This window comes from Leopardus geoffroyi, chromosome E3 (assembly GCF_018350155.1).
Source record: "Leopardus geoffroyi isolate Oge1 chromosome E3, O.geoffroyi_Oge1_pat1.0, whole genome shotgun sequence".
NCBI classification, from domain to species: domain Eukaryota; kingdom Metazoa; phylum Chordata; class Mammalia; order Carnivora; family Felidae; genus Leopardus; species Leopardus geoffroyi.
In genome coordinates this window covers 16,019,137-16,037,758 of record NC_059340.1, presented here as the reverse complement: position 1 = coordinate 16,037,758, position 18,622 = coordinate 16,019,137, and the positions used below count along the sequence as shown (strand labels likewise).

Below are 18,622 nucleotides of genomic sequence, written 5' to 3'. Positions count from 1 at the left end.
TCTTAATATTTATATTTATATATTTTTTAAGGTAAAATTTATGTACAATAACATGCAAAAAAGCTTTTGTGTGATAGCTACTGTGGTGTATTTGCACACCAATGAAAAAGAAAAAGTCATTTCTGACAGTCAGGAGCTAACTTTGCACTATTAGGCTTTGGTATTCTTTGGCTTTCTATTGCTGAGTCTGCTGTATGAAAATATACCATACTTGGTTCATCCATTCACCTGTTGAAGGACATTGGGTTGTTTCTGATCTTTGGCTATTAAGAATAAAGATGGTATGAATAAAAAGACTTGTATAAGTCTTTTTGTGGACATATATTTTCATTTCTCTTCTGGAAAGTACCTAGGAGTGAAATTGTTGGGTCATATGGTAGATGATATTTAACTTTATGAGAAACTGCCACATTTTCCGAAGTGTTTCACAATTTTACATTTTCCATCAATGTATGATTGTTTTAGTTTCTCCACTTCCTTGCCAACAATTGTTTCAATTGCTAGACTTCCTTGTCATTGTTTTTCATGTTAGCCATTCTGGTGGGTAGGAAATGGTATCTCGTGGGTTTAATTTGAATTTCCTTTTTAGAAAACATTACCCATCATATTAAATTAATGCTATGCATTTGAATCTTACTTATCTGGTATAGCTATATTTAATTTTATTATTATTATTTAAAGTATTTATTTATTTTGAGAGAGAGCACGTGAGTGGGGAGGGGCAGAGAGAGAGGGAGAGAGAATCCCAAGCAGTCTCCCTGCTGTCATCACAGAACCTGACATGGGGCCCAATCTCACAAACTGAGCTGAAATCAAGAGTCAGATGCTTAACCGACTGAGCCACCCAGGTGCCCCATATAATTATATTTAATTTAAAAATCTCCTTTGGTTTTACACCTGTATAAGCAGCTATAAGAATAAGTCATTAACTTTAAAAAATTTTTAATTATTATTTTGAGAGAGAGGGAGTCGCAGAGAGAGAGACAGAGAGAGAGAATCCTAAGCAGGCTCCATGGTGTGTGCACACAGCCCAACGCCAGCCTTCAACCCACGAACCATGAGATCATGACGTGAGCCAAAATCAAAGAGTTCAATGCTTAACCAACTGAGCCCCCCCAGGCGCCCTAAGAATATGGCATTTATAAGGAAATAACTGCTCCAGAGTTTCATGTCTTATCTTCTCTGAGTTGTTGGCAGAACAGAGCGATGTGTTGAGCAGTTCTAGCATCTTTTCACTGATCATTTCTCTCTTCTCATCCCTAGGACTTGAAGCCAGGGAGAAGTTCTCTGCGTTTTATCTGAACTTAGTGCCTGTGACTGTTGTGGCATGGATGGATGTGGACAAGAGTGTGTGAGTGCACAGTGTTAAGGAACTGTGTGCTGCTCATGTTCTGATTTTTGGCAACTTGACTCCGTACTTTGGGTCAGTCTATACAGTTACTTATGTCATTGTAATGACTTCACTTCTACCTGTGACATTTTTATCAAATGTGTGAATAAATACATAAATATTGGTACAAAAAAAGAATAAGGCATTTTATACCTAGTTTTCTATTTGTATATATTTAAGTAACATCATATTAAAAATAAAATAGGTCAACATTTGAGGGTCATAATTTTTCCTTCACAAGATGTCAGTGCATTTCTCAAGTTTGAACCGCTAACGTAACCCACACATCTCTGCTATTCTAGTCTCTGTTCAATTTTCAGTAAGTTAATTCAGCTATAGCTTTTTTTTCACCTACATTACAACTTGTTTTTAGTAACCTTATTTGGATTCAGGTGTTTCTTAAGCCTCAATTAAGATTTTGAAAAGTGTACTAGGCTTTTTTTCATAGATATCTTTCATTGTGTTAATGTTTACTGGTGTAATTCTTAGAAAGTAACTTTATCCTTCATATTATGAATGTCACATTTGAATGTGTGACAAACTCAATATAGCTCTAAACGTTTCTTTACTAGCTCCTGAACATTTTGATAGTATTAATTTTGGGAGATATATATGGTTTTTAAAATACGGACTCGAGGCTTGATGAATAATAGGCTGAAATTTTTAAAATTCATTTTTAAATTATAGTGTATATATAATAATATTACCAAGAGTTTGGAACACATGAGAAAAATATAAAGAATCACCCTTACTCTGGTATTCTAACACATCCATAACCATTTTGTATATTTTTTAATATTATATGTTTTTACATAGTTATACTGTAGGACACTTGTTGCTCCATAGGCTTGACAATGATGATTTGTTTTAAATGTTTATTTTATTTCATTTTGAGGGGGAAAGGGGCTGAGAGAGAGAGGGAGAGAGAGAATCTCAAGCAGGCTCCATGCTCAGCACAGAGCCCAAGGTGGGGCTTGATCATGACCTGAGCTGAAATCAAGAGTCAGATACCCAACCAACTGAGCCACCTGAGTGCCCCAACAGTGATAATTTTTTAAAATAGTTTATTTTTTTTTAATTTACATCCAAGTTAGTTAGCATATAGTGCAACAATGATTTCAGGAGTAGATTCCCTAATGCCCCTTACCCATTTAGCCCACCCCCCCCCACAACCCCTCCAGTAATCCTCAGTTTGTTCTCCATATTTATGAGTCTCTTCTGTTTTGTCCCCCTCCCTGTTTTTATATTATTTTTGTTTCCCTTCCCTTATGTTCATCTGTTTTGTATCTTAAAGTCCTCATATGAGTGAAGTCATATGATATTTGTCTTTCTCTGATTGACTAATTTTCGCTTAGCATAATACTCTCTAGTTCCATCCACGTAGTTGCAAGTGGCAAGATTTCATTCTTTTTGATTGCCGAGTAATACTCCACTGTGTGTGTGTGTGTGTGTGTGTGTATAAAGAAGATGTGAGATATATATATATATATCCATCAATGGACATTTGGGCTCTTTCCATACTTTGGCTATTGTCAATAGCGCTGCTATAAACATTGGGGTGCATGTGCCCCTTTGAAACAGCATACCTGTATCCCTTGGATAAATATCTAGTAGTGCCATTGCTGGGTCGTAGGGTAGTTGTATTTTTAATTTTTTGAGGAACCTCCATACTGTTTTCCAGAATTGCTGCACCAGTCTGCATTCCCAACAACAGTGCAAAAGAGATCCTCTTTCTCCACATCCTCACCAACATCTGTTGTTGCCTGAGTTGTTAATTTTAGCTATTCTGACAGGTGTGAGGTGGTATCTCATTGTGGTTTTGATTTATAGTTCCCTGATGATGAGTGATGTGGAGCATTTTTTCATGTGTTGGTTGGCCATCTAGATGTCTTCTTTGGAGAAGTGTCTATTCATGTCTTTTGCCCATTTCTACACTGGATTATTTGTTTTTTGGGTGTTGAGTTTGATAATTTCTTTGTGGATTTTGGACAGTAACCCTTTATCTAATATGTTGTTTGCAAACAACTTCTCCCATTCCATCAGTTGCCTTTTAGTTTTGCAATGATAATTTTTAATGACACAATTTGTATAGTGAGTACCATTGTCATAATAATAGTAATAGTAATAATAATAATAATAGCTGCAGCTAACAGGTACTGAGCTCTTACTAGATCCCTGTAAATAGCATAGATTATTTAATTCCCCACAACAACTGTCCTTTATTTTATTTAACCACTCTATCTCAAATTGCTTCCAAATTTTCACTGTCTTTATGCATATGACCTTTCGTTAGGTTGAATTATCTCTGAAGTGAGATACATCCAGAAGTGAGTGAACCATAAAACATGAACATTCTTGTTGCCCTTGATACAAATTGCCAATATTTACCCCTAAGGACTTACATAAAATTTAAATGTCACAAAAAATACAAGAAAGTGTCCATTTCAATGCATCTTTGCCAGCATGAAGTATAATTTAGTAGGTTATTCTTTGTTTGACTATTTTTAATAAACACTTCATCACTACTTTATTTTTACTTGCCAAAATTCAATATTTTTCCTTGCATTCATTCATCATCTCTTTTCTTTTCTAAATCATCTGTCCATATCCCCCCATTTATTTATAGTTGATGTATCTTTTGCCAGATTGATGGTTTATTCACTTATTTTTTAGAGAGAGCGAGCATGCAAGAGAGCACAAACAGGGGAGGGGCAGAGGGAGAGGGAGAAAATCTTAAAAGATTTCTTATTTTCTTAAAAGAAAATCCACCAGGCCCAGGGTGGAGCCCGACACAGGGTTCAATCTCATGACTGTGAGCTCATGACCTGATCCGAAATCAAGAGTTGGATGCTTAACCAACTGACCCACCCAGGGGCCCCTGATGGTCTATTTATTTACTTAATTTTTTAAAATTATAAAAATAGTAAGTGGTTACTTTTGAAAGAAGATGTGAAAGTTTTCCTTCACTCCTTAGGTCCATATTCTTATTTACAGAATAACTGTTAACAATTTGGGGCATATTCTTCCAGATACAGACACATAAAGTAGATCTCACTTCATATTTTCACACTTTAATATGCCATGGACATCTATGCTGACACCTACTGATTCACCTTAATCTTTTTCATGGTCACATAATGTTTTATTTACAGATGTATCACCATTTACGAACCAAACCCTGTCGGCATTTAAGCTCTTCAAATTTGCTAGGAGCTCTTTACATAATTAAAAAGTAAACTTGTATTATATTTCCTGGTAACATTTTCCTCCCCAAGTTTTTTCCATCAGCCTTTGGATTTTGGTAACTTTTTGCATACAATTTAAAACTATTAAGTGCTAATATTTGTCTGTTTACTCCCTCTTTTTTCTCAGGATGTCTTTTATTATTTTCAGCCAGTTCTGTCTTATGCTTCACAGTGAGACAAGATGTTATTGATGGGCAATGACTCAGAACTGATCAAATAATAGTGCATGTATCAAGTGCTATGGGAAACTTGATGGAGAGAATCAAGTTATGGGGAAGTGAGAAAAAGCTCCACAGACAAGGTGGATTTTGAAAGGTCGGAAAGAGGTATGGAGGTAGAGAGGAAATGGAATGGAGGTGGAAGGAGCCAATCAGGAAGGAAAAACAGCCCTGGAAAGACATTTTGTTCAGGGTATGGTGAGTTAAGTGCAGCTGGAACGTTTTGGAAAGAGAATAATGATAATAATCACAATAACATTAAGCACAATATTTCATTCATCCTCACAAAACCATAGGTAGGTGTCATAGTTATCCTCATTTTACAGATGAGGTGATTAAGACTTAGGGGTAATGAGTGATTTGCCCAAGTTAATATAGATATTAAAACTGAGTCAAATTTGGGGTCTGGTTCTACTTTAGAGCCTGCTGTGTTCATTAGCACAGGCACTGACTCTCTTATCAGCGAAGAAGGTAGACAGGCCAGGTGGAGGCAGCACTTGTATACAATGTTACGATTGGACTTTTTCTCAGAGACCACAGGGATCCACTAAAGATTTTGGAGTAACAACCAAATCTGGTTTTTAGAAAGATAACTTTGGTGGCAGTATGACAATGGATTGGATGGGAAGAGAAAAATGAAGGAAGAAGAGAGGGAGAGAAAGAGGAAGGGAAAAAAATAGCTAGGTACTAGTTACTAAGATTTTAATAATTGCCGCACACTGGATTCAGCAATTTCAGTTGCAAGAGCCCAGATGATAACAGTGGAATTGAAAAGAGGGCACCCACAGAGCCTTGAAAGGTACAACCAATGACGTTTGTGATGACTGATTTGATATGGATGGGGAAAGAGTAAGAAGTCTTGATGAGAAAAAATAAATCTGTTTTGGGGTGCATGCAATGAGTCTATCTGGTGGGCTGTTATCTTGCAGGTGCATGGCATCTATCTGGATAAGACTAGAAGGCATCTGGAAATGAGTGAGGTGCTACAGAGATGGATTTGGAAGCAGATAGGGAGCAAGCAGTTGAAGCTTTGTCAGGGAATAGTAGAGCAAAATAGGGAGAATGGAATCCAGGAAGCTATCACCTTCACAAGTGGGCACTGAAGGAGATGCTGGACATGGGAAAACGAGGGGGCTGCAGACAGTACCCATCCTCTCACCCAGCATGCAGGAACCAGGGGTCCAGGGAGTCTGAGATGGTCTAGAGTGAGCTGACTAGGCTTGCCTATGAACTGCTATGTGTGTCACTGGGGTGGGGGTGGGGGGGGTGGTTAATGAAAGAGATTGTGTCATATGGAAGAAAAACATTGAATTCCAGGAGAATAAGGCCAAAAATAAAGGAAATCATCAGTAGTGACGGATGATTCAGAAAATCAGATTCAAAGCTTTCTAAAAATGTGGTAAAAAAAACACATGACATTAAATTTACCATCTTAACCACTTTTAAGTGTACAGTTCATTAGTGTTAAATATATACTGATATCTAAAACTTCATCTTGCAAAGCTGAAACTGTATACCCATTAAAAACTAATTCCTCCTCCCACTTTCCCCGGCTGCTATCTTTGTATTTAATGTTTCTATGATTTTTACTATTTTAGATACTTTATATAAATGGAGTCATAAAATATTTGTGCTTTTGTGACTGCCTTATTTCACTTAGCATATTGTTCTCAAGGTTCATCCAGGTTGTAGCATGTAAGGGAATTCCCTTGTTTTTTAAGCTGCATAATCTTCCATTGTAGGTATCTCTCTCTCTCTCTCTCTCTCTTTTTTTTTTTTTTTTTACTCATTTTTCTGTTGATGGACATTGGGGATATATACCCAGAAGTGGGGTTTCTAGGCCATATGGTTATTTTTTTTTAATTTATTTATTTTTGAGGGGGGAGGGGCAGAGAGAGAAGGAGACTGAGGATATAAAGCTGGCTCTGTACGGACAGCAGAGAGTCTGACATGGGGCTTGAACTCATGACCACAAGGTCATGACCTGAGCCAAAGTTGGATACTTAACCAACTGAGTCACCCAAATGGCCCTAGTTATTCTTTTTCAAATTTTTTGGAGGAACCACCATACTGCTTTTCATGATGGCTGCATCATTTTCTCACTAGTGCACAAGGGCTCCAACTTCCCTGTATTCTTGCCAATACTTATTATTTTCTATTATTTTCATCCTAATGTGTGTGAAGTGATATCTCATGGTAGTTCTGATCTGCAATTCTTTTATGATGAATTTTCATATGCTTGTTGGCCATCTGTATTTCTTCAAATGAGAAATAAAGAATAGAGAAATTCTATTCAAGTCCTTTGGCCCTTTTAATAATCAGGTTATTTTGTTTCTATTGTTGAGTTTTAGAAGGTCCTTATACATTCTGGACATTATTCTTTTACCAGATACATGATTTGCAAATATTTTCTCCCATTCTGTAGGTTGCCTTTTCACTCTGTTCATTGTTTCCTTTGGTGCACAGAAGTTATTAAGTTTGACGTAGTCCCATTTGTTTTTGCTTTTGTTGCCTAAGCTCCTTCCATCCAGTGGCTCCACTCGTGTGGTCTTGTTCAAGAGGGCAGCATCTGCATCCTAAGTAGCAGGAGGGAGGGAAAAGAAAAAGGAGGAGGGAGGGGTATGTGCCATCTTTTGAGGAAGGTTGCCTGGTGTGTCCAAATCTCATTTGGCCTCATCTAACTGCAAGAAAGACTTGGAAATATAGTCTTTATCATGGGCAGCCATGTAAAATCTGAGTGAGTCTGATTATTACAGAACAGTGGTTCTCAACCACGGATGCACATTAGAAATAAGCAGGAGCTTTAAAAATCCCAGTGCCCGTGCTGCACCCCAGACCAAGTAACAGAATTGCTGGGGATAGGGTATAGGCATTGATAGTTTATGAAACTCCTTAGGAAGTTCCATTGTGCAGGTAAAGGTTGAGAACCTCTGCTTTGGAAGGTTTATCAAGGAGGCACCAGCAATGTTTGCCCAACATGGATTATAGCCCTCAGCCCAGTGGGGTTGGCTTGAGCCCCACTCAAGACTTAACAAATCTAAATCTGGACTTGGGAAGGATGGGGCTAGAGAACCTGAATTTGTAAATAAGTCTCTCAGGTTATGTTTGTACACAGAGAAGTTGGAGAACCTCTAGGTTTCCATGTTTACAAATCGGTTCAGAAAGCTGGCTGCTGTGGAACAGGCTCCTTCTGTTTCCTCTCCTGTTTGACATGTTTGGAAAGATAAACAAAGATATTTTCTCTTCTTGATTTATCTAGATGAGTACTTCCTTTTCTTTCAATCAACGAATATTCATTGAACATCTACTATATGCCAGGGACTATTCTAGTTGCTAGAGGTATATCAGTCAAAAAAAAAAAAAAAAAAAAAGACACAAAGATTCATGTCTTCATGGAGCTCACATTATGGTAGAGGGATGACCAACAATAAATCTAGTAGATAGGTAAAGCATGTTAAAGTTGATAAGTATTTTGGAAAAAAAGAAAAACTAGGGTAAGGTAAGAGAATCATTAATGCTAGACAAAGTCATGGCTTCCCAAAGATGCCCATGTCCTAATGTCTGAGACCTGTGTATATATTACCTTAAATAGCAAAAGGCACTTTGTAGATATGATGGATTTTATATGAGGAGTTTATCCTGGACTATCTGGGTCAACCCAATGTAATCAAGGGTCCTTTTAAGGGATAGAGGGGGGGTAGGAGAGCCAGAGTTGGAGCAGGAGATGTGGCAATGGAAGCGGGGGTGAGGGAGATTTGAAAATGCCATGGTGCTGACTTTGAAGATGGAAAGGCCATGAGCCCAGGAATGCAGGAGGCTTCAGGAAGCTGGGAAAGGCAAGGAAATAGATTCTCTTTGGAGACTCCAGAAGGAATGCAGCCCTGCTGACACCTTGATTTTAGTCCTATAAGACTTAATTTGGATTTTTTACCTCCCGGATCTGTAAGATAATCAATTTGTGTTTTTTTAAGCAACTTTTTAATGGTAATTTGTTACAGCAGCAACTGGAAATTAATAGTGGGAATGAGCACAGAAAGTAATAGAAAATAGAATGGATTAAGCTTAATAAAGTGAACATGAAGCAATGGCTTGCAGGAGGTGAAGGAGCCAGCCAGAGGACTAACTGAGGGAAGAACATTTCAGGCAGAAGGAACAAAGTAAAGGCCCTAAGAGCTGTCAGGTGTGTCTGAGGCTCAGGAAGGTGGCCAATGGAGCAGAGAGAGTGAGGGAGAAGTAGGGAAGAAGTCTAGAGGGTTGATGAGCAGGGATCAGTGCAGATCATGTGAGCCCTTGGAGGTCAATGCCAGGACTCTGGCTTTTACTTTCAGATGGAAATCCCAAGAGGGTTCTGAGCAGAGAAGTGACACAATCTGTCTCCTGATTTAAAAGGATCCTCTGACTGCCGAGTTGAAAAGAGACTGCAGGAAGATTTGGGTAGAAGCAGGGAGACCATAGCAATATCTGGGTGGGACATGATAGTGGTTCTGACCAAGGTCAGAGAAGTGGTCAGATCCTGGATAATTTTTTAAGATCAACAGGATTTCCTTCCTAACAGACTGGATGTGGAGTGTGAAGTAAGATGAGGTCAAGGTTGAGTTTTAGTCTTGTGAAATTCTTAAATGATTTTTGAAAATAATACTGTCTTTCCCAACCTACCAACTACAGGAAGCTAGATTAAAGAAATCTCAAGTCAGACCAGTCCCTTTTCAGCTAAGCAGCCCTTGCAACACCACAGCCACTCAGTCGGATTTATGAGGCTAAGACTTAGGAGACTCCCACGTAGTTGATTTAACCAATTATATCTCATCATTCTTGATAATCTTATATATATGTGGTACGGGGGATTCTTTGAACAGCTTATAACATCTCATTGGTTCTCTCATTAATTTTTCCCTCATCAGTTCTGGTTAATGAGGAAATGAAATTAAGTTGTTTGCATGCTTTATCCAAGATTTGTGTCATACGGGCTAAATCAAATCAAGTCTTGAGCAAATGTGAAATTACAGCTTCTTTAGCATGGAACATTCTAGGTATCATTATTGAAGAAGATGTCATTTAAAAAATAGCCTTTAATAAACAGCTGCTATTGTTTCACACTACTTGGTATTTAGGCGCTTTGAATTGTTTTCACGAGAAGGCACAGAAGGAAAGTAGACTACTGGCATTTGTAATGGATTTAGCATTCATAATTTGACTCTGCAATGACTGCCTTCCAGAGTTGTAATTTTACTAGTGAAGTTTCAGAAGCCACTTAGCTAGTGACTTAGCTAACTAGCCACCCAGCATTACACCTCAGTGCTCTTTTGTTTTTCTCTACTCTTCTTAAAACTGGGTCACAAACAATAAAAATTTGCTCTGCTTTTTAACAACAGCTTTACTGAGCTATAATTCACATGCCATGCAATTCACTTATTTAAAGTGTCCAATTCAGTGGTTTTTAGAATATCCAGAGTTGTACATCCTTTGCCACAATCAATTTTTACCTACCATCTTACCCTATGAAGAAACCTGCTGTCCCTTTCCTCCTATTTTTCCCATTCCTCTGTGCTGTGCTTTAGGCTAACTTACTTTCTAACTAACTTACTTTCTGTCTGTATAGATCTGCCTAATCCGGACATTTCAAATGAATGAAATTGTACAATATGTGGTCTTTTGTGATCGGCTTCTTTCACTAGGCATAGCATCTTCAGGGTTCATCCATGTTGCTCCATATACCAGTATTTCTTTTCTTTTATGGCTGAATAATAGTCCATTGTATGGATAGACCACATTTTGTTTATTCACTTATCATTGATGGACATTTGATTTATTTCCACCTTTGGTCTACTATGCAAAACGCTGCTATGAACATTCATGTGCAAATTTTTGTGTGGACATATGTTTTTATTTCTCTTGGGTATAACCTAGGAATGAAACTGTTGCATCATGTGGTGACCATATATTTAACCTTAGGAAAAAAATGTCAGACTGTTTTCCAGAATGGTTGCACCATTCTATATCCCCACCAGCAGTGTGTCAGGGTTCCAATTCCTCCACTTCTTCACCAACATTTTTTATTGTCTTTTTTGTCATAGTAATACTAGTGGTGTCAAGTGGTATTTTTTTTTTTTCTCAGTTGATCACAATGGGAATTTACTTATTTAATGCATCCGCTAATCTAATGTCACCAAGAAAATCTAAGCAGCTGTATCACAAAACTGGGTTATATTCAGTGGACATGCATTAATAATCTGTACAACTTAAGGGGTGCCTGGGTGGCTCAGTCAGTTAAGCGTCAACTTCAGCTCAGGTCATGATCTCATGGGTTGTGAGTTTAAGCTCCGTGTCGGGATCTGTGTGGACAGTCTCAGGGCCTGGAGCCTGCTTGGGATTCTGTGTCTCCCTGTCTCCCTCTCTCTCTGCCCCTCCCCACCTCAGGCTCTCTCTCAAAAAAGTAAATAAGTATTAAAAAAATTAAAAAATAATAATCCATATAATTTAACATTACACCAGAAAAGGAATTGAATACAAAAATTCCCCTTGATTTTTGGTGGTCACCAAATTTCATGGCACAGGTTACCAATAAAACTGTAAAAACAGATTTTAAATATTTTCAATAATATGTTTAAAAAATTAATGAGCCAGTAAGTTTTCATATTGGGCTGAAGACTTAAAACATGAAGCTGGCCCCAATCTGTCAAAAATGACAAATAAATATTTACAATGACTAAATATGTTATTTAAATGCAATGATACTGGAGGACTACTCACTTCTGGCGAAAAAACAAAAACAAAACAAAACAAAAAAACCCTTTGGGGTTAATTTCTCAATGCAAACAAGTCTTCATAAATACTGTGATAATATAAACTTGGAAACATACCTGGAATCAGGACAATGATGAAAAAATAACACACAGGCAATCTTATTTCTGATCTGTCTTCATAAAGCCAAATGCCCAACACTGTCCTTCAATATAAAACTAAATTAAGAAAAGGAGAATGACTTTACCCAACTTGCTGACATTCTTCCACAGAATTATCTTTCACTAGGGCAAATCTCAAGCCCCATTAACTTGCTTCTCTGGAGTGTGATTAGCACAGCACCAAATTTATAAACTGACAGGACCACCCAAAATGCTGAATACGCTTTTCAAACAGAAACAAACTATTTTTTTTCCAATTGTTAGTTCCATGTGCCACATTATTCTTGAAACTTACATGGTTACCAATAAGAAAAGAATAAGGGAAACTTTGAACATATCTTCTCATTAAAGAATAAAGTGCAGGGCACCTGGGTGGCTCAGTCAGTTGGGCAGCCAACTTCAGCTCAGGTCATGATCTCATGGTCTGTGGGTTCGAACCCTGCTTCAGGCTCTGCTGGCAGCTTGGAGCCTAGAGCCTAGAGTCTAGAGCCTAGAGTCTAGAGCCTAGAGTCTCCCTCTCTCTCTGCCTCTCCCCTGCTTGCTGTCTCTCTCTCTCTCTCTCTCTCTCTCAAATAATAAACATTAAAAAAAAAAGGATGAAGTGCAAAATATCTCCATATCTCTGGTATTTTAATAGGAAAAAGCATCAAATACATATAATAAAGGGACTGAAGTAACAAAAAGCTAATACAAAAAAAGTCCTCTTTAAATCTACACTTGAAGACTATATAAGACCAATTTAATTTTCCTTTCTTCCGTGAAATCTGTAAATGAGCAAAGTTGTCATAGAACTTGACATTTTGTTTGTTTCTCTTCCCCAAGATCAGAAATTCCAAAATTAGAAAGAAAAAATGGAAAAAAATAACACTGCATGGCAAATGGACACTAAGTTCATAAAGAACCTTTTTAAAAAATGAGATATTATGAAAGAAAATACCATGAAAATAATAATCTTATGAAAATTGTTTTTTAGGCACAGTGAATTAAAAAAAATTTAATGTTTATATTTGAGAGACAGAGAGAGACAGCATGAGCAGGAGAGGGGCAGAGAGAGAGAGGGAGACCCAGAATATGAAGCAGGTTCCAGGTTCTGAGCTGTCAGCACAGAGCCCGACGCCGGGCTCAAACTCACAAGCCACCGTGAGATCATGACCTGAGCGGAAGTTGAACGCTCAACCGACAGCCACCCAGGCACCCCTAGGCACAGTGAATTTGAGCCTTGGTCTTCATGAAGACACTACAGCTTATATAGGAAACTATAAATATATAAGACTCTAGGGAAAAAAGTCAAAATACATATTACTTAACATTCTGTAAGCCTAAGAAAAATCTTGAGGGGAGGGAAAAGGATAGCCAACTGAATCATCACTTAAGGCACAGAACTGTGGGGGCACCTGGCTGGCTCAGTCAATAGAGCATGTTACTCTTGATCTCAGGGTTGTGAGTTCAAGCCCCACGTTGGGTGTAGAGATTACTTAAAATATTTTAAAAAAGAAAAGAATACAGAACTATGAAAAATTTCTGGGTCAGAAGGGTGTTCCAGATGAAATCACAGTTTGTGAAAACATACAACTTGTAAAAGCTCCTTTGTGGGTGCATAATAAAGTCCCATGTGTTTGTTCTCTTTCCAGTATTATTCATTGACCAATTCCAAAGAAAAAGAGCCATTTGATACAGTGAACTGCCCGCTGGCTGTTGCTATGTAAATGGTCTACTGCTTCTCACTGGCTGTATCAAGGGTCACCTGCTTTGATTCTCCTTTGTTTTGAAGTTCTTCCAAAGCTAACCTCTCAGCCAGAGACTTGGATTAAGTGGTCAACAGTGGCATCACCTGAAGTTTTTAGGTATCTTCTCTGTGCACTATTATCTTTCTCCATTAGTGTGGGGGGAATCCTGAATACTTACTCAATTTCACTGGCACCATCCATTACTGGATCAGTTGCCACTGTTGCACTGCTCTTATCAAGCTCAAGCTGGGAATCATCAGATGTTTTGGTCTGTTTGGTACTAGGTCCTGCTTCCTGATTACTGTGTGCAGAAGCATTGCTACAGTGAGAACTGTCACCAGTGTCTTCTGCTCCACTACTATCTTCAATCTGTTGTTTCTTGCCTCTCTGTAATCAGTTCCTGGCCTGTATCTTCCGTCCTTCCTCAGTGTTGTGACTGAGTGCCTGCTGATTATTGCTTGTTGATCCCGGCTAATACTCCCTCTTGATGAACTTCACGCTCATCACAACTTGGATAACTTTTGCTGATGAGTGCCTCAAAGTTTGAGTCTGGTCTTAGTGATTTTTTAGAAACTAGCCTTTTCCTACAGGTAGGACGTTCTTTATCGCCACTTCCGAGGGCTGTGGTAATGCAGTCTGCACAAAACCTATGTAAACACTCCTTTGCTCTTCATGGTGTTCTTCAACATATCCAAACAAATTGGGCACATTAGTTCTTTGTGTAGACTTGGAAGTGAAACCACAATGTCCAAGTCATCCGTTATTGCCTCCTGAGGTGTTGGTTGTAATTCCTATAAGCTGAGTTCCCATTTTGCTTACTGGTTGAATTCCGTTTGTCTGCACAGCCTGAGAGGTCTCGGCTCCTGCCTCAGCCCTGGACTCGCTGGCTGTGGCCAGACCCAGACTCACGTACGAGCCGTACAATATCAGAACGTATTTCTTAATGAAAAATGGCCTGAAATGAAAGTCAGTGGTAGATCTGGTGACTGAGATCTAGGAAAAGCTAAGAGGCATCTCATCATTTTTTAGCCAGAAGACTAGTTTATAATTGACTTTCGGATCCTGAATATATAGGGATCATTAAGAGCCTGAAGGATGACTTAAAATTTTCAACTGAACTACACTAACATGATATTCATGAACCTGGGGGTGGGGGTGCGTGTGAAGGCCTCAGGACTGGACCCTGTGAATGCCAAGAATCTACTCTAGGTTTGAATCCCAAATTTGCCTTGTCACAGAGGCAGTATTCTAAAACTCTTGCTGTTAACTATCACCTTGCTTCAGTGGCAGGGTAATCCTTGAGCTACTAATTTGTGCTTTAGTCTCACTGCCATAGGAGACTCAAACAAAGGTGAGATATTTTTACATTCTTTGCTTCTCTATCCAAGTAGCCTCTGTGTTCTGAGTTTGGGCTCCCCATCCTTAGAGAGTTCCTGATGGCTTTTATGTTGCAAAGCTGGGGAAAGAGAGAGTGCAGGTAGGGTTGCCAGATAACATATGGGATGCTCAGTTAAATTTGTATTTCAGATAAACTAGTAATAATTCTTTAGTCTAAGTACACCCCCCCCAATTATTTGTTGTTTATCTGGCATACAGATTTAGCTACACATTCTATATTTATGTTTGCTCAATTTGACAACCCAAGTGGAGAATAAAATTTATAGCTCCAGGAGCCCTTACCCAGGAGCCATAAGGCTTTTGTCTGGGGGAGTACAAATCAGTTCAAGAGACTGCATTGAGGGTGCGGGAAGTGGAATGGTAAACTCAAGATTTGGAGTATTGGGGATGGCCTCTAGGGTTGGATTCATTTAGGGTCTGGGGCCTGTGCCTTACTGCCACGTGATTCCAGAGAGAGTCCAGCCTGGCCAGAGAGCTGGCAGTGGGCATGGGTGTTGTGGAAGCTAAAGAGTTTAGTGGCTGGGGAGCCACACTGCCCAAACCCCTGCCAAATAATCCAACATTGTTGTATGACTCAAGAAAGGGAGCAACAGGGGCAAATAGGATTTATCTGATACATTTAAAGTTCTTAGGTCAGTGCTTGGCAAAAAGTAAGTGCTTTAGTGAACATTTAGGACAAATGGAGTAATATGATGTTTCTTGAATTTCCATAGCATACACCAAAATAATACTCATTGTACTTCTATCAGAGAAGTTTCTTTAGGTCCCTCCTTTTCTGAATGTCCATGGATTTTGCTGTCGTAGGGCATATCTACTTTGGCACCAGGCATAGCAGTCACAGAATCCCTATAGCATCAATTTCACTGGCCAAATACAGAAAAATACATACTATTTGAGCACCATAAGAATATCACAGCACCATCTAAAAATGTTCTCAGCCTGTTTTTAAGCATTCTTCAGTACAATATTTTAGCACAGCTATTTGGAGAGTCTCTTGGAGGTTTGTGAAAAAGGAATGTGACCAGTATTTTTCAGTTTACTCAGCCTAATTACTAAATGATTAATAATAAAATCACTTTTATACCTTGAGGTATGTGTGTGATTTTGAAAATGGTGGATCCTTAAGGTAGCATGTGAAGAGTGGAGCCTGAATGCTCCTCATCTGCTGTGAGCAAATCTGCCAGACAGATGAGCTCCAGAAGGTCATTCAGCCTCTCTGAGCTACAGTTTCTCATTTGGGCTCAGAATTAAATATCACTAAGGTTCTTTCCAATGTAAAGAGAATGCTATTTGCTATTCAAAGACCTAGATTTAGTCCTGGCTTTGCCAGTTATTAGCTGTGTGACCTTGGGCAAATTATAAAACCTCTTTCAACCTCTGACTTCTCACTTGTAAAATGGAGATAATAACACTTCCAAGGGCCAAATAAACCAATATATGGGATAATACTTTCTAATAAGTCACAAAGTAATAAATTAATGCAGAGGCATCAATCTCTATTTTTAAGAGTAGTTGATCATAAAGCAAAATAAAATAAAGTAGTTTTTATTTGTGGTTTTGGGTTTCTTTAAAAGTCACAAAACCGGAAAAATTATAAACGTACTTACTGGACCTTTATAGCAACAGGCATTTAGTTTAAAATATTAATGATTTATAGTACACAAAATGGTGCACTCTGGGAATTCTTGGCCATGGTGAAGGAATAGAGCTATCAGCTCTGATATAGAGGAGCAATGAGCCAACACTAAGGAACAGCTGGGCAATTGGTTTCCAGCAAGGCACAAAACACAACCTATCAGATGGCCATGAAACATTTTGCTTCTTGGGACCTAAAAAAAATCATACTTCTCACTGAGGACAATCCCTAAAGAATCAAATTGTATACAACAATTTTGATGGGCTCTGTGGTGTGTGGGGAGTGGAAGGAGGGATAATTTTAGGTAAAAAGAAATCTGCTTAACTATTCCATGACCTGAATAATTTAGGCATACAATGCATTGAAATGAAGTTGGAAGTCCTAGCACAATGGACTGACATTCTTGGTAATGCATTTTCTTCTACTGAGAGTCTCTAGACTGCTCCATGGGATCCCAGGATTCATTAGAAGTTGCAGCAGGGCCAAGGGAAAATTCCCACGGGTTATTAGAAATTGGATGTATGTATTCGGTTTGATTATATATTATATCTGTTTGGGATATATGATAATTAGCTAATGTCAGTTAGTCAATTAGTGATGGGGTTATTAGTTACTGACTAATAGATGCAGACTTTAGTAGAAGCCTACTGTGTGCTAGGCTTTGTGTCAGGAGCTGGAAACACAAAGTTAAGTAGGACTGGTCTTCACATCAACTAGCTCACAGAGTGGTGGAGGAGAATGATATAAAAACAGATAATGTATTTATAACTCAAGGTGTTAACTGTATACATCTGGAATCTGCCACTTCTGTTTATTCTTTCTGAATCCTGGTTTTCTCATCTGTGAAATGGGAGTAATAACACCGCCCTTACAGTATGTGCATAGTTGTATGCATAGAGCCTGGCTCCTGATGTATCCTTGTGTTCTCCCCACCCCTACATGGAGAGTGGCTTGGCAATGGGAAAGGCCATGCCTTCTTTTTGACTGACTGATTTCGTATGGCTTTTTCAGTTTACAAGGAAGAGCTGGGCAACCTGAAAACTGGGAGACTTCTTGTAAGGAATTCTAATAGCCTGTCAGCTACTCTGTTATTCTGGGGGTCTTTACCTCTCTCTCTCTCTCTCTCTCTCTCTCTCTCTCCCTCTCTGATTTCCCTCATCAGCCATCTCTGGGTTTTGATTTAATCCATTAGTCACCTTCCAAAGGAAGACCCATGATTGGAAGACTCAATTAGATAGGAGATGACTTACCATCCAATATAGAAGACCCACCACAGGTGCACACTCTGGTCCAGGGAAGTCTGTCCAATGTAGCTAGACATTTTCTTTCAAAGCCCAAAATGAACAAAGCCTGATATTTTTCTAAGATTTTCTTTTAATTCCAGTTAGTTTTATTTTAATTCCATACAGTGTTATATTAGTTGCAGGTGTACAATATAGTAATTCAATACTTCCATATGTTACCCTGTGCTCATCACAAGTGAGCTTCTTAACCCTCAAGACTTACTTAACCCATCCCCCTAGTCTCCTTCCCTCTGGCAACCATCAGTTTGTTCTGTATAATTAAGAATCTGTTTCTTGCTTTGTCTCTGTCTTCTTTTTTCCCCTTCGCTTGTTTGTTTTGTTTCTTAAATTCCACATATGAATGAAATCCATGGTATTTGACTTTCTCTGACTGATTTCGCTTAGCATGATACTCTGTAGCTCCATCCATGCTGTTGAAAATGGCAAGATTTCATTCTTTTGTATGGCTGAGTACTATTCCATTGCATATACACCATTTCTTCTTTATCCATTCATTAGTTGATGGACATTTGGGCTGTTTCCATAATTTGGCTGTTGTAGATAATGCTGCTATAAACATAGAAGTGCACATATTCCTTCAAATTAGTATTCTTGTATTCTTTGGGTAAATACTTAGTGCAGTTGCTGAATCATAGGGTAGTTCTATTTTTAACTTTCTGAGGAAACTCCATACTGTTCACCAGAGTGGCTGCACCAGTTTACATTGCCACCAATAGTGCAAGAGGGTTCCCCTTTCTCCACATCCTCACCAACACCTATTGTTTCTTGATTTTTTATTTTAGCCATTCTAACAGGTGTGAGG

General features: G+C 38.6%; 1 pseudogene; it reads right to left on the bottom strand.

Annotated features, from left to right (window-relative positions):
- Positions 1-13,304: 13,304 nt before the first annotated feature.
- LOC123589677 lies at positions 13,305-15,290 on the bottom strand (annotated as a pseudogene).
- Positions 15,291-18,622: the final 3,332 nt, after the last annotated feature.